Below are 16,054 nucleotides of genomic sequence, written 5' to 3'. Positions count from 1 at the left end.
GTGGGTATTTGCATTTATTTATACCCTGACTTGTAGAGATTTCTGGTCATTGTATTTCATTTTTCGCATTAGCCAGAAATCTTGTATGACTTTTTAAAACTTTAATATTGATATATTTCAGACATGAAAAAAAATCCCATAGAGCAGGTTATCAGGCTCTTTTGTACTTACCACTTAGATTCAACAAAACACTTTTCTATAATTACTCCAGGGCTTTTTTAAAAAGATTTTATTTATTTATTCATGAGAGACACAGAGAGAGCGAGAAGTACAGACACAGGCAGAGGGAGAAGCAGGCCCCATGCAGGAACCTGACGTGGGACTCGATCCCGGGACTCCAGAATCACGCAGGGCTTTTGTTTTAAATAAAAAGGATAGGAAGACAACATTCCCTAACCAGCACTCCTCTTCCAGCCCCAGAGATAACCCTTATCCCGAGGCTGCTGTGTGCCCTTCCTGTGCTGAAGTTACATGCATTTCCATCAACAACAGACGATCTTACTTTGTGTGTCCTGAGAGTTCACAGAAATGGTATCATACTCAAGGTCCACTTTTGATCCCTGCTTTGTTTACTCAACACAATTTTTCAGTTTGAACCATGATGGTACTTGTGAATCTCGTTCCCTGATGTCTCTGCCCAGCAGTAGTTCATGATGCAGTAAATATATTTGTATGCCCTCTCTTGAAGGACACACAGAGTCTCATTCTCCAAAGAAGTGGTGGTCGATTGTGGGGGGCCTGGCCCAGCATGAGAACCCTCTACTGCACACCGTCAGGTATCTGACATCTTCACACTTCCTTTTCTTACACAGTGTGAAGAGCCAACTTCACACTTCCTTTTCTTACACAGTGTGAAGAGCCAACATTCTCTCACTGTTTTCTTATGGATTTTTTTTTCTGGTTACTGTTGATGTTATTGGGATTTTTTACTTCCTCTCTGAGTTTTTTTAAAGATTTATTTATTTGTTTGACACAGAGAGAGAACATGAGCAGGAGGAGCAGAGGGAGAGGGGGAGGGAATCTCAAGCAGACGCCGTGCGGAGCACAGAGCCCGACGTGGGGCTTCCTCTCATGACCTAGATATCAAGACTTGGGCTGAAACCAAGCATGACACTCAACTGACCGGGCCAACCAGGAGCCCCCCTCTCTGTGAATTTCTTACTCGTAATCCTTTCTCATTGCAGGGGTCTGGAGATGGACGAGGGATTGTTTGCTGCTTACATAACATTGATTGAAATTGTTTATATATTTTGGATGCTAATAAATTGTCTTTAACCCCTCAGTGTGCATTTAAAAAAAATCTGTAGCTTCTCTTCTTTAGTTGTTCATGGTGCCCACTTTTATTTAGGTATTTACATTTTAGGGTAGGTTCATGTACAAGAAGACTTCATTCATGATGGATGCTTTTTGTGTATTGTTTATGAGACCACTGCTCATCCAGATACGATAATGATATTTTCTTATTGTTTTTTTCTTCTAAGCACGTTAAAGTTTTGTATTTCACATTGAGAACTTTAACTTAGCTGGAATTGCTTTTAGTGAAAGGCTTAAGATGGGGATCTGATTTTCTTTTTGTTCTGTAATGCAAGCTACTTGTCCCAGAATCATTAGACTGTAAGCGTTTCTTTATCCCTCACTGATCCATAATGGCACCCATCTCATAGACTAGCTTTACAATACATGTGCACACATGTACACACGCTCACACACACATGCACACACGCACACATGCACACAAGTATACACATCCACGTATGCGTGTATATGGGCTCATTTTTGAGTTGTCTATTCTGTCTCAATGGTCTGTTTCTCTACAGCTACAGCAATATCACCTGCTTTTATTAATCTGGCTCTATAATGACTCTATCTGATGAGGCGAATTTCCCCTCCTAATTCTTCAAAATCATCTTGATTATTCTTGGTCCCTCTATGCTTCCATATAAATTTTGGGATTAGCTTTCTGCCAAGGCCATGAAAAACTGTTGGTTGTGACGTGTTGCATTAAATTTAAAGGTTTATTAAATGACAACTGACACCCCTATGATACTAAATCTTCCTGCAATGACATAAACATCTCTCCAAAGATCAGTATCTTCCCTTATGTACTTCAACAAATGTTTATAATTCTCTCCATCAGGTCTTCCATATTTTAGGTCTGTTCGTAGGTAACTTATAGTTACTTATGTATTCCAGAAACATTCTTTTTACATTCCGAATATAAGGCCTTTATCAAATACATGTTTTACAAATATTTTACCTCAGTGTGTGGCTAATCCACAGTGTTTGGATGGCAACTGGTTAAGATCCTCTATACAGTGTTAACTTGAAATTGATAACTGGTGTCATTGACTTGTTGCTAATTTTGAAGGGAGTGCTCCTATCAGTAATTATGTTTTCAGGTTGAGGTAGATTCTCTTTATCAGACTGAGAAAGTCTTTCAATTACTGATTTGGCTAAAAGTTTTAAAATAATGATTGCATTGCATGTTTACCTTTTGTCAAATTACTGTGTGTTTTCCCCCCTTTCATCTGTTCATATGACAAACAACATTCACAAATATTTTAATATTACACCATATTCAACTCTTATGATAAACTCTGCAGACAGACACACACACATTCTCTCTGTCTCACACACACACACACGCAGTTAGATTTAACTTACTGGTATTTATGATTTTTCATATATAAATGAGTGGCTGTGCCTTTTAAGTTTTCTTCCCAATACTGGTTTCTCTGCTTCTGCAGTGGAGATTTTATTAGCCTCATGAGATGATTTAGGGAGCTTTCCTTCCTTTGTTGCTTTTGGAAACAGTTGATATAGCACAGCAGTGTCTGTTCCTGGAAGATCTGATAGGTCTCTCCAGAAAGATTCTGTTGGCCAGTTCTTTTTTATAACAAGGAAATTTTGGATGTAGATCAAATTTATATAATGATCATAACAAATCTGCTCACATCTTCTAGTTTGGCATTAGTCAATTATAGTAATTAATATTTATCTTGATTGTTCATTTTAATAATCTCAAAAAATCATTGGCATTAGGATGGTTTTTACTTTATATTTTTAAATATGTTCTGTGTCTCTATTTGTCCTTTTAAGCTTCATTTTATTTGTTTATTTCTTCTGTCTCTATTTTTTTTAAGATTTTATTTATTTATTCATGAGAGATACAGAGAGAGAGAGAGAGAGGCAGAGACACAGGCAGAGGGAGAAGCAGGCTCCATGCGGGGAGCCTGACGTGGGACTCGATCCCTGGTCTCCAGGATCATGCCCTGAGCCAAAGGCAGCACTAAACTGCTGAGCCACCTGGGTTGTCCTCTTTTTTTTTTTTAAATCAGTCATTCTAAGGAATGATTTTATTGTCTTTGCAGAAGGAGAGCTTTTGGCTTACTTGTTCTTTCATTTTTTTCTTTTCATTAACACATTCTCTTTGTTATTTCCTACCTTCTACTTAAAGTTTACAATGTTGCTCTTTTCTAACTTCTTTTTATTTTTAAGATTTTATTTATTTATTTATTTGAGAGAGAGAGAGGGAGAGAGAGAACACACACACACACACACACACACACACACACACACACACACGAATGGGAGAGGGGCAAAGGGAGAAGCAGGCTCCCCGCTGAGCAGGAAGCCAGATGCAGGGCTCTATTCCAGGACCCTGAGATCATGACCTGAGCCCAAGGCAGATGCTTAACCGACTGAGCCATCCAAGTGCACCAATTTCTTAACTTCTTGACTTAAATGTTTAACTTATTCATTTGTAATGTCTCTTTCTAATTTATGTGTTAAAGATTATAAACTTTCTCCATGTACCAGCTCCATCTTATAACCTTAAAAATGCAGCGCTTTCATTGTCAACTAATTTCAAATATTGTTATTTCTGTAACACATTTTTAACCAGTAAACTGTTTAAAAATGTATTTTGTTAATTTCCAAACATAGGAGAGGTTTATGACTATAATTTTATTATTGCTTTTTATATTTACTTATATCAAGGAGAAAAAAATCAGATAGGTACTTTGATTCTTTAGTGCTCTTGGGCAATTGCTTTGTGGCTCTGCACATTGTTAATTTTGTAAATGTCCACTGAATGCTTGAAAATAATACTGCTCTCTACTTTTAGGATTGAGAATACTATCCTCTAATTTTAGGATTCAAAGTTTTAATATGCAAGATACATATTCAAGATTTTTTATTTTGTTTTTCAAAATGTTTTATGACTTTGCTAATTTTACCTGCTAAACTGATCTACCAGTTTCTCACAGACGTGTGTTAACCTATGAGTTTGTCATTATCTGATTGCTCCTTTAGATAGCGTGAATCTAGATGATGTGGTTCTTATAGGCCAGGATTACTATAGTTTTCTGATAAATTATTCCTTTTAGCATTATTCACAATAAAGCTTTTTCCCTTCGATAATGTTATAGCTGCTTTCTTCTTTTTTCCCCAAGTTTTTATTTAAATTCTAGTTAGTTTACATACAGTGCAGCATTAGTTTGAGGTGTAGAATCTTGTGATTCATCCCTTACATACGACACCTGGAGCTCATCACAGCAAGTGCCCTTCTTAATACCCACCACCCATCTAGCCCTCCCTCCACATCCCTTCCAGCAACCCTCACTTTGTTCTCCATCCTTAAGAGTCTGTTTTATGGTTTGCCTCTCTCTTTTTTCCCCTCATGTTCATCTATTTGTGTTCCTTAAATTCCACATATGAGTGAAATCATATGGTACTTGTCTTTCTCTGACTTTTTTCGCTTAGCATAATACCCTCTAGCTCCATCCATGTCATTGCAAGCGGCAAATTTCTTTTTTTGATGCCTGAGTAATATTCCATTGTGTGTATATACCACTTCTTTATCCATCCATCACTCGGTGGACATTTGGTATCTTTCCATAATTTTGCTATTATTGATAGTGCTGCTATAAATGTTGGGGTGCATGTATGTCTTTGAATTAATATTTTTGCATCCTTTGGGTAAATATCCAGTAGTGAACTTTCTGGGTCTTAGCGTAGCTCTATTTTTAACTTTTTGAGGAAATGCCATCCTGTTTTCCAGAGTGGCTGCACCAGTTTGCATTCCCACCTGCTTTCTTCTGGTTAATATTTTCCCGGTAAATGCTTTTCCTTCAAGTTCTTTTCAATCTTTCATTATCATTGCATTTCAATAATGTCTCTTAGAAACAGCCTTAGCAGGATTTTATAATTTTATTCAACCTGAGAATATCTGTCTTTTGACTATGGAGCTTACAAGTTCATGTTTATTGTGATTACAGATATATGTGATTTCTTTCTGTAGTGTGATTTTTTTTTTTATTTTCCCCTATGCCTTCTTTTTTTCTCCCTTCTCTTTTCCTGTCTTCTTGGGATTACTTGACTTTTCTTTATTCCCTTTTTCCCCACTATCAATCTTTAGATGTCCTATATTCTATTTTCGTACTTTTAGTGGATACCCACAACTTTTAGCTCTGAATCCACAAAGTCTAAAGTTTAATAATATTTCCACATTTCTTCTCGAACAAAATATTTTAGATCACTTACCCACATTTCATATTACTATTGCAAAGTCATAGTTCCATGTTGTTTTATCTTTATTTTAAAAATATTTTTTTTCGGGACAGCCGGGTGGCTCAGCGGTTTGGTGCCACCTTTCGCCTGGGCGGGGTATGATTCTGGAGACCCGGGATCAAGTCCCACGTCGGGCTCCCTGCATGGAGCCTGCTTCTCCTTCTGCCTGTGTCTCTGCCTCTCTCTTTCTCTCTGTCTGTCTGTCTCTCATGAATAAGTAAATAAAATATTTTTAAAATTAAAAAAAAATAAAAATATATTTGTCTATTTAAATATACTTAAATTTATTTAAAATAAAAATAAAACAATATGGAATCATAAGGTTAAAAATTACTCTTTTTTTAGAGAACAGTCCATGTTTGTGCATATTTTCCCTCATGTTTGGTATTCTATTTTTCCATCATCGCTAGTGCACCCCGTTTCCTTCAGGTTCAGCTTCCTTGTTACCTAGGTGCATACTTCAGTGATTTTATTTCAGTGAGGGTCTGCAAGCAATAAACTCAGTCGCTGTGAGTGACATACCTTTATTTTACTTTCTTGAATTTTAGGTAAGCTGGGCATTATTCCATCTTTTTCTGAATTCTATTTCTGTTGCTAGGGAGCCTTGTCAATTGAACTACCATCCCTCATAAGTTTTCTTTGCAATTGCATCATGACTTACCAGATATGGTTTTATTCTTTTTATCCTACTTGGTACTAATATGCTTCGTCAGTCTATAGTTTCATGTTTCTAGTGAGTTCTGGAAAGAACTTCTATCACTATACCTTTGAATATATTGTCTTCTCCATTCTCAAACCTCTTCCTAGATGCCTGTTGAAATGTCCTATGACTCTGTTCTATCCTTCCTGTCACTAACATCCCTTTCAAATTTCACATGTGAATAAAAATGATTGAGTGCATCTAAGGTGATGAGCACTGAGTAACATATAGAACTGTTGAATCACTCTACTATACACCTGAAACTCATATAATACTGTGTGTGAAATGCACTTCACTAAAAAAGGAAAAAACCAACAGATTTCACATGTTCTATCTTTTGATCCCTTGGTGTAGCATTCTGTGTAATTTCTTCATATTTAGCTCCAAATCTGTACTTTTTTCTTCTTGTATCTAGTCTGCTTTTGAGTTTTTCATTTAAATAGATATTAATTAATTTAATTTAAATAATTCTTGAGTTTTTTAATTTAAAAATACATTTTAAATTATAGGCAGTTCCATTCAGTTTTTCTTCAAATCTAATTATGTTTTAGCGTCCATTCTATTTTTTAAGTTAAAAGTTTTTTGTTTCCTATTTCATAAACTCTTCCAGCTATAATAACATCTGAAATTATGGAGATGATCATCCTCCTCTTCATTGTGTCTGCTGATTCTCCCTTTTAGTGGATCAGTTTTTCATATCGTTTGCAATTTTGGGCTGTGATTTCATCTTTGTCTGCACTTTCTTCCTGCCAGCTCCCATGTGCCAAGGTAGAAGTGTCTCTATAGAGCATACTCATTTGCCTCTGGTTTTTGTCTAAGACAAATCTTTACATGTGTTTCTTTGCTTGAAATACCAGCATAGTGTGGGAACATGCATTCCAAGCCACACCTGAAGACAGCTCAGGCTTGGGTTTTGACATTCATGGGGAAGGTGGGGGCTATTTTGTTCTATTAGAGCCTCAAGAAAAGACAAACATCCCTGCTACTTTCATGACCTTGTGGATGGAGATTTTCTCCCCACTCTTATATGGCGAGGCACCCCCACCAAGGGTTAGAACCTTATGTCACATCTTCTGAGTCTTCTTTTCCTACATAAACATGAAAGCCACAACTCCTGCCTATTTGGAAGACATTTCTATAGCCAGCGTTCTCCTAGATTGCTGTAGTGTTCATTTGTTCAGACTTCACTCTGGTTCTGCAATTTGAGATCTGGGACTTTGGCTTTCTTTATTCTAAACTCATCTTTAACTAACTGTGTTATATATTATCCAGTGTGTTCTGTGTATGTGTGTGTGTGTGTGTGTGTGTGTGTGTGTGTGTTTAAACTGGGAAGGGACTCTGCACTGGATCTGTCTATACCATGTTGCCAAGACTGAAAATATTCGCATATAACCTCATTTAGACATATATATTTGAATATCATTTTTTGTCACTTATTAACTGTGCTCTAACTTCTTACTGCCTCAGTTTCCTCCTACAAAAAAATGGAGTTAATTATACCTACTGCATTTGACTGCCATAAAGATTAAATGAGATGGTGCATATAAGCCAGGCACAGCACCTAGCATGGAGTAGCCACATGATAAATGTGAACTATTAATTAGGTGGTTTTGAGTACAATTGATAAACTTCAATTATGCTATTGAATATCTATAACTCTACAGATTTTAGACATTATTAAAATTAGTTTTTATTTATTTATTTTTAATAAGCACAAGCTTATGCTTGTCTGCAGTGTATTTATTTTATTCTCCAGAGTCTTAAAGGGGGTAAAAAACCCATTTGGTCCACAACATTTTCTTTCCAATGATTTTTTAGTATCTATAAGGCCTATGATTAAATATAACCCAAAAGATGAACAGATGAGATGTTGTTCTGAGACCAAGTCATTAAGATACATGCCACGTGTCTTCTGGTCTAGCCATGCTTCTGATTTGATGAGCGTACTCCAAATTCAAAGCCTTTTCCTTATGTTCTGGCTTAAATGAGAAAGATTTTCAAGGATAAGATTCAGTCTGTCAAAGAAGATGTTTATCTTATAAGTAATAGGAATCCATGAATGGATTAAAAGCCAAGGAATGGCATAATCCAATTTGCATTCTTATGAGATGGCTACTTTTGGAGGAAGATATAATAGACAGAATTCTAAATGGTCCCTAAGATTCTCACTGCCTGTGAGCAGATGTGCATAACTTGTGTAATCCTCTACCCTTGAGTGTGAGAGGAACTGTGAATGATGACAAGTCATTCCTGTGATTTAGTTATACTGTATATAAGATTCTGACTTAGTGTCTGGGGTGAGGAAAAGATAGAAGTCAGAGAGATGTGCTCCTACTGACCTGGAAAAAAGCAACTCTCATGTTTATGGAGCAGGATTTGTGAAAGGAACAACAGGTGGCTTCTAGTGCTGATGACCAACAAGAAAGTAGAGATCTCTATGCTATGACTGCAAGCAATTGAATTCTGCTAACATCCCAGTGACCTTGGTAAAGGGTTCTGAGCTCCAGAAAGGAAACATAACACAGCTGATATCCTATAAGAGCCTCAGCAGAGAAACCAGCTAACCTATACCTGGACTTCTGATCTACAGAAACTGGAAGATAATAAATGGGTGTTTTTTCAAGCTGCTAAATTTGTAGTAAATTGTGATGTAGCAATAGAAAATTAATGTGGAAAGTAATAATCGGAGATGTTTCAGTTGGGTTATCAGAATAATCCAGGCAAAAATGAGAATATATACTCACACCGAGTCTATTGGAATGGAGATGCTGAGAATATTGAATAAAGATCTATCAATCAAGTAGAGATAATAAAACTCAACCACCCACTGTCAGCATGACACTCACCCAGAATATTTTAAGGTTTTTGGGTAGGCCTTCATGGCTTTAACCAAACTGGAAGAATTGGGGGTGAGAAAAGTTTCATTGTGAACATAATGAGTTCAGTTTAGGACAGCTTGGGATTATCAACAAAATGGCCATAATAATTTCCCTCAGTGTATCCACACTTCTTTGCAGTGAGACTTTGTAGCTCTTTCCACCAAGAAATGGAAGCTACCCAACCCTTGTCTCCCGCCCTTGACTTGTAGTGTGTATTGGCCAATAGAATGCAGATGAAGGAATGTGTTCCAGTTCCAAGTCTATACCTGAAGAAGCTCTGGACATTTCTGCTCTTTCTCTTGGAACCATGTAGCCCCTACGTGAGCAAGCCTAGGCTGGCCAACTACAGAATGGAAGATCATGAGCAGCAGGAACAAGCCACTTGACTGAGGCCATTCTGGACCAGCCAACCCACCTTATCAAATAGCCGAGCATGGACACATGAGTGAGTCCAGCCTATACCAGAAGAACCACCCTGCTGAGCCCAGCCCAAATGGCCAACCCACAGAATCATGAGCTAAATCAATAGTTACCATTTTGAACACTAATTTTTCAGAAGTTTATCATATAACAAAAGCTGACATCTATAGAAATATTACATTTGATATTCTCGTGAAATATCCACTTAGATACGAAGGAAGCTTGGTTCCGATCTGGATCTCAGGAAGGCAGATGAAGTTCTACATAAATCTCTCTACATAGAGATTTATTGCTTATTAGCATGGGGATGGCATTGATGTCAGTCAAGGATGTATCTGAGAATATTTATTTTCTGAATAAGATAGTAGTTTTCTGATCATGAAATATTGTTCCTCATTCAGCTCTATGGCCATTATTTCTTAGGAGATGCTATCATGAGATGAACAATTAGGGAAAATTCCTCTAAGAGAGTGATGATTTTTCTCTTGAGGCATTTTGGTGTGTCATGTAAATTGAATCATTCCCCTCAGAATGAAGTGTTTGAAAAATAAAGTTTAAATTTATCCTTTCATTGGAATCGTCCTTATCTTTGGTTATCCTGCTAGACCCACCTACCTGCTGGATATGTCATATCTGTGCATATTGTAGCAACTCAAAAGCAAGCTATAACTAGCAGCTGTGTGATTCAACATAACCTATGAGTTTCCTCCTCATGTGATCCTTGCAATAACCCTGTGAAGTTGGGGTAATGGTTATCCCCATTTTACAGGTGGAGAAAGGAAAATTCCTGAGTTTCAAAAGTTGCTCAAGATCACTCAACAAATAAATTTAAGAGCCAAAGTTCAAGTCTGATTTTCTAACTAAAGTCTTTTGCACCTCCTACTACACTATCACATCCCAGGTGAAGGACTTTTCATATATACAACTGAATTCAGTTCTTAGTACTATTTCTGCAGTATTATTAATCATTACAAAACCTCCTACATCCTATAAAGCTTTATTTTTGTCACTCCCCCCCACACACATACACTTTTCTACAGATTATCTTACTCTGTCTAAAATCCCATGGATGCCCCTCCACATGGCCCAAGAAATAGGGCAGGACCAGACTGGGTTATGCTCCCGAGTGAGTCACACTAACCTATCTTGTCATTATAAATGGCTCTGAGTCTTTATCTGCCCACAAACTCTAATTAATGATCATTTAACTGTACTGTCAACTCTGTTTAAATTTGAGTGATACCAGTTGTTTCTTCCTTGGGCCAACCAATAGTAACAGGGGAAGGCATTCATGCATGCCATTGTCCGGGTGGCTCTGGGCCTATGGCAGCCCAGTTTAATGGGCATTCAGAGCTCATTAGTGAGGAAACACATCGGGAGTGACCGCTCCGGTGCCACACGTTGCAACTAATAGCTCTGCCGAACAGAATCGTTTCTGTTTCTGCTCACTTGTTGTGAAATCCTTTCAATGTCAACAAGTGGTCTTGTCGGCAGGAGCCCGCCATTCTGCCCAGCAGTTTTATCCGTTGCTCTCCTGAGCCAGACTTGTGTCCTCCTCCATTGTCCAGTCCCACAAAGGAGCCTGAGCAATCACAAAGCCTTCACAGCCATTCATCATCAGTACACCGATTCTGTGGGCAAGATTGCCCGCCAAAGTTTGGGCCAGTCCTGTGGGCATAGCATGTGTGGCTCCAAAGGCAGGACACCAGTCCTATGGCCTCCTGCCTTGGGGATCTAAACAGCACAGACATCCAAGGTTTGATTTCCTTATCCAAGAGAAAATCAAAATTACATGCAATGTACAGAATTGGGCTAAGAATATACTATGAGTGTAGCAGAAATTGCAGATGTGGCAAGAGTGGGTAACTTGTTTTTGTTGATACAAAAATATTCCATAGTTTGGGAAAGAGAGAACTCTCTGGTCAAAGGGGAGACTGCACTAATTAGATAGGTTTATCTACTCAAAGGATGTATATATTCTGTTATTCCTGAATAATTCCATCTGTTTTCCCAGTACATAGAAATGAGATTGTCTACAAATTGTCATGTCCCGTTTATGCAATGTTCTGATAATCAGATGATTAAGAACTGGTCACATTTTCTTGAAATACAGAAGCACTAAAAATGATTCTCCAGATATAGCACTTCATACCACGGCAGAAAATGCCTTATATTTTAAAGCTAAAAGAATCAATACAAGAATACAATGTGCTTGGAGACAATATCTTTTCCATTCTTCCAAAGTTCTCCCGAAAAGAGCCTTTATTTTGTATTTGAAAAAGTAGGCAATGATCAATGCGATAAGGATCCTGAGTCCCTCAACTCATCCTTCAAGCCCCTGTGTGCCTATTGCAGCCAGTTTCTGTATACTCTTGGACATACCTCTTTCCTACTTACCAGATTACCAGATTGTCATTATACCTACCAGATTTCTAAGCTACTGGCTTGTGTGTCTGCATCTCTTGCTATACTCAAAGTTGCTAGAAAGCCTTTTCTATTTCTTGCTTATTTTGATTGACTCAGCACATATAAGGGTAGTAGATAAGTGACAATTATATATTGAGTTAAGAATGAATGTCACAAGTTCATCAACAAGTGAAACTATGCCTTTATATTTTCAATCTTCTGGTGCCACAAAAGTGATCAGCCTGTTAAACGTTTTTGGAATATTATACTCCATCAACAAACCTTGCAAATTTTGGACTTTAGGATATGGTAGATGAAAATCACAGAGGAAAGCTAACAAACTTGCCCAAGATTAGGGGAGCTAGAGGGCCATTGAACCAGTGTTTGAGCTTCTTTTAAGAGCTTGTGTCCCAGACTTGCTTCCATTGGTTCCCATTGTGAGGCCAGGGCTGAAGTTTGAATTTACTTCGCATCTTTGGGCTGTTGCAGATGGAAATTTCCTTAAATAAATCTCTCGTGATGCCAGAGCTACTTTGGGAACGTTGGCCCAGCGTCCCCAGCAGGGTGCCACAAAGGAGACTGTTTCCATGCAACTTGCCATCCTCTGTTCTCCAAGCCCTGCAAAAACATCCCTTTGCTGCCTGACCACCTCTAATATTTTACAACGGAATACATCGGAGTTTGTTTTGTTCTCATCTTGCAATCCCCACAGCATGTCGCAGAGGAAGTAATATAGAACTGTTATTAAGAGCAGCTTTTGTGTCCCTGTCTGCATGGGTGGGGAATGGAGAGCTTTGCAGCACATTTCTTTGGGGGACTTTAAAAAGGGTAATTGAATTGTTTAAATCAAATTTGGGGCCCCCTGTCACAAATCATTACCTTGTCTTTCCTCTATCTATCTCCTTGTTTTTCAAATTAATGGCACATACCACACACTGATCTCCATTAGCTTAATTTGGTTGAGACATTTTCCAGCCCATATCATCAAAATGAGAGAGAAAATTATGTTGGCCAGGGGACCATCTGTGGAGTGCAAGATGTTAAAGAAGCAGGCATTTTTCTGCATTTTCTCATTTTTCAGTTTTGTAAACTATTCTATATACAACTCTAGATACTTAGTTATTAATTCAAGACTTTTCTTAGATTGCTGACTTGGATTTGGTAAGTAAGACTGGTGTTTCTGTGGTCAAGGATGAAATTCAAAATATTCTTGTCCTCAAACCCTAACACACTGAGCTGCATAAAAAATGATTAAGGCTTTGACTTCTTAATCAAACTTTTCTAACTTTTCTCTTAACTAAGAGTGCTGGGTATAGCTAGAGCTATATTCTCTCTAACATTCACAAGACATTCTGTGAAATAAAGTCATGTCCTAAGCACACCTGTTCAACACAGTCCATTTTTAAAGCATTGATGCATTAACCAGCAGTGATCCCTCCCTTCTGTGAACTAAGCAGTTTTACTAACTTCTCTGTTGGGTTTATTATCATCAATGTACATCTGAGCTTAAGAAATATACTCTGTAGATGGAATGGTCACTATATAATTCAATTTAGCATGCCTTTTTTTTAATATGTTCCAAGATTACAGAATGCCCATAGGACAGGGCAAGGGGAGGAAAGCACACTTTTCACTAGAGCACAGGTAAAATGATCATATAACCATCAAAATCTAATGTACTCAAAAATCCCTCCATAGACTCCTTGCAGACATAGGGAGAAAGCCTGCTGAAGTACATTGTAAATGGGACAAGATGTAGATGATGACCCTGGTCCCGGCATAGAGTTTGGGAGCCACAGAACTAGACAATTTTATCATAGTCAAGTGTTTGTTTTTACTAGACTTCTTTAAGATGATGGAAAGTGCTAAGAGATGCTATTATGACATTTGGAGACCCCTAAGTGAGGAGCTACAAGACCAGAGGATCTGTAGAGACCTTCCTTTGAAGGCCTAATATAGTACCCTTCTTTTACACCACCTACTGATGCAGCTACTAGATATTAGAAGCTGATCTAAGGTCTTAGGATACACCACTGAACACAACATAAAAATCTGCCTTTGTGGGACTTCCGTTCTAGTGAAGAAAGACAGGAAATAAAATAAGTGAATTATGTTGTATGTTGGGAGGTGATAAGTGTGGGGAATCGGGACTCCCTGAGCAACTATAATTTTAAACAAGGTTGTTGGGAACAGATCTTTCTTATAAAGAAAGTGACATCTAATCAGAAACTGGAAGGAAATGAGATGTCAGTACAAATTGGGAGGGTATGTTCCAGACAGAGGGACAGTCAGGTACAGACTCTAAGGCACAAGAATATCTGGGCTGCTCAAGAACGGCAAGGACACCAGTGTGACTAGTGTGATTAGACCAGAGCCATCAGGAAATGCAGTGGTAAGAAAAGAGGTCCCAGGTAAGGCAGGACTGGAGGCAGAACAGGGAAGGCCTGGTAGACCACCATAAGAACACAGTTTCTTCTGAGTGAAAGGGGATGCCACTGAGTCTTGAAAGGAGGTGTGACATGATCTGACTTACATTTTCACAGGATCACTTCAGCTGCTGTATTGAAATAAAATGTAGGGACAAGGGCCTAGTTAGGGAGCAATTATAGTAATCTAGGTGGTGGTGATTATAATATGATATAATACATATAATTATATATAATACATGGTATATATAAAATATATGATATGAAATACAGTTAATTTGTTATATATATTATATACATTATATCATGATTCATATACGTTATATATCACATATACACACATAAATAGAGAGAGAGATATATATAGATATATGGTAGCATAATTGATGGCAGCTTAAACCAAAGTAAGTAGTAGAAGTGGTAAGAATGATCGGGATTCTGGATATATTGTGAAATAATGTTCTGATGGATTCTGGAGTGTGAAAGAGTGGAGTCAAAAAGAATCAAAGATTTGGAGCACAAAGCAAAAATAAAAACGCTACCATTAAAAAAAATTAAAACATTGATATGAATCCATTCATAAAATAGTAAAATTAACTTTACTGCTTAATTTTGAGAGTTTTTTACCTTTTTTTCAACTTTTTGCACTGAATATTAAGCAATTTTACTAGGAAATTACTTCAGAACACATTAACAACACTTCAGTGCAACCAGATGCATAACAGAGCCACAGATATTTAATAAAAAATTATTTTTCCTCTGACAAGTATGCATCTTGAATCTTATGCAGCAGGCAAGATCTTGAGCTCTCTGGAGATGATCATAATTTGCTCCTGCCCTCAAGAAATGTACATTCTAGGAGGTAAATAAAATGTGTACATATGGAATATTTAAAGAGAAAGGGGCCAGAAAAGGTTCAGATAAAGTGCTGTGAAGAGTCAGAAGAGGAAGAGATGACTTCTAGCTTTTACTGTAGGAGGAGGATATTTGGGGAAAGGACTCATGAATTACATGGGCCTCTAGGAGTGAAAGGAACTTAAATCTGCTGAAATAAGGAGTAACCTCTGTGGCCTATGAATTCAAAGAGAGCCAGGAATGGATGGTTCCCTTTGAGGCTTATAGGAGGTGAGACTGATTTTTATACCTATGTATATAAGACCTAAGAGGAGTTTGAACTTGATTCAGTATGAAATAGAGCACCACTCATGGTATTTCAACAGGGAAGTAACTTGAAGGGACCCAACATGCAAGACAATGGGAGGAGGAAAGACCAATGACATCCAGCATAAGTAAGAAAGTAATAAAGACCTCATATAAGCTAGTGGTAGGCAAAGCAGAAATAAGGTCACAGATTTAAGAGATTGTAGGGTGGGCTGTTTCTCCCAGGACTGCCTTGAGTAAGAGGAAGACCTGAACTTTTCCTCTCACACCACATGGTCTCTGTAAAATGCAGAACAGAGCCCATTCTCCATCTCAAGGGATAGTTGGGAGGGAGAGGTTTACAAAGTCATTGACAGGAGGATGCCCACACACAGAAAGTTGGTAAGTCACAGTGAGTCTTTTAGGATTTCTATGTCCTAAGTCCCAAGTCATTTCGGCTGGTTATTATCCATAGATGAGCACCAGATATCATCTCTAAGGACCACCTAATG

The sequence above is a fragment of the Canis lupus genome, chromosome 15, assembly GCF_003254725.2.
Source record: "Canis lupus dingo isolate Sandy chromosome 15, ASM325472v2, whole genome shotgun sequence".
In the NCBI taxonomy this organism is placed as follows: domain Eukaryota; kingdom Metazoa; phylum Chordata; class Mammalia; order Carnivora; family Canidae; genus Canis; species Canis lupus.
The sequence above is the reverse complement of the archived record's forward strand: the minus strand, read 5'-3'. Positions refer to the sequence as shown.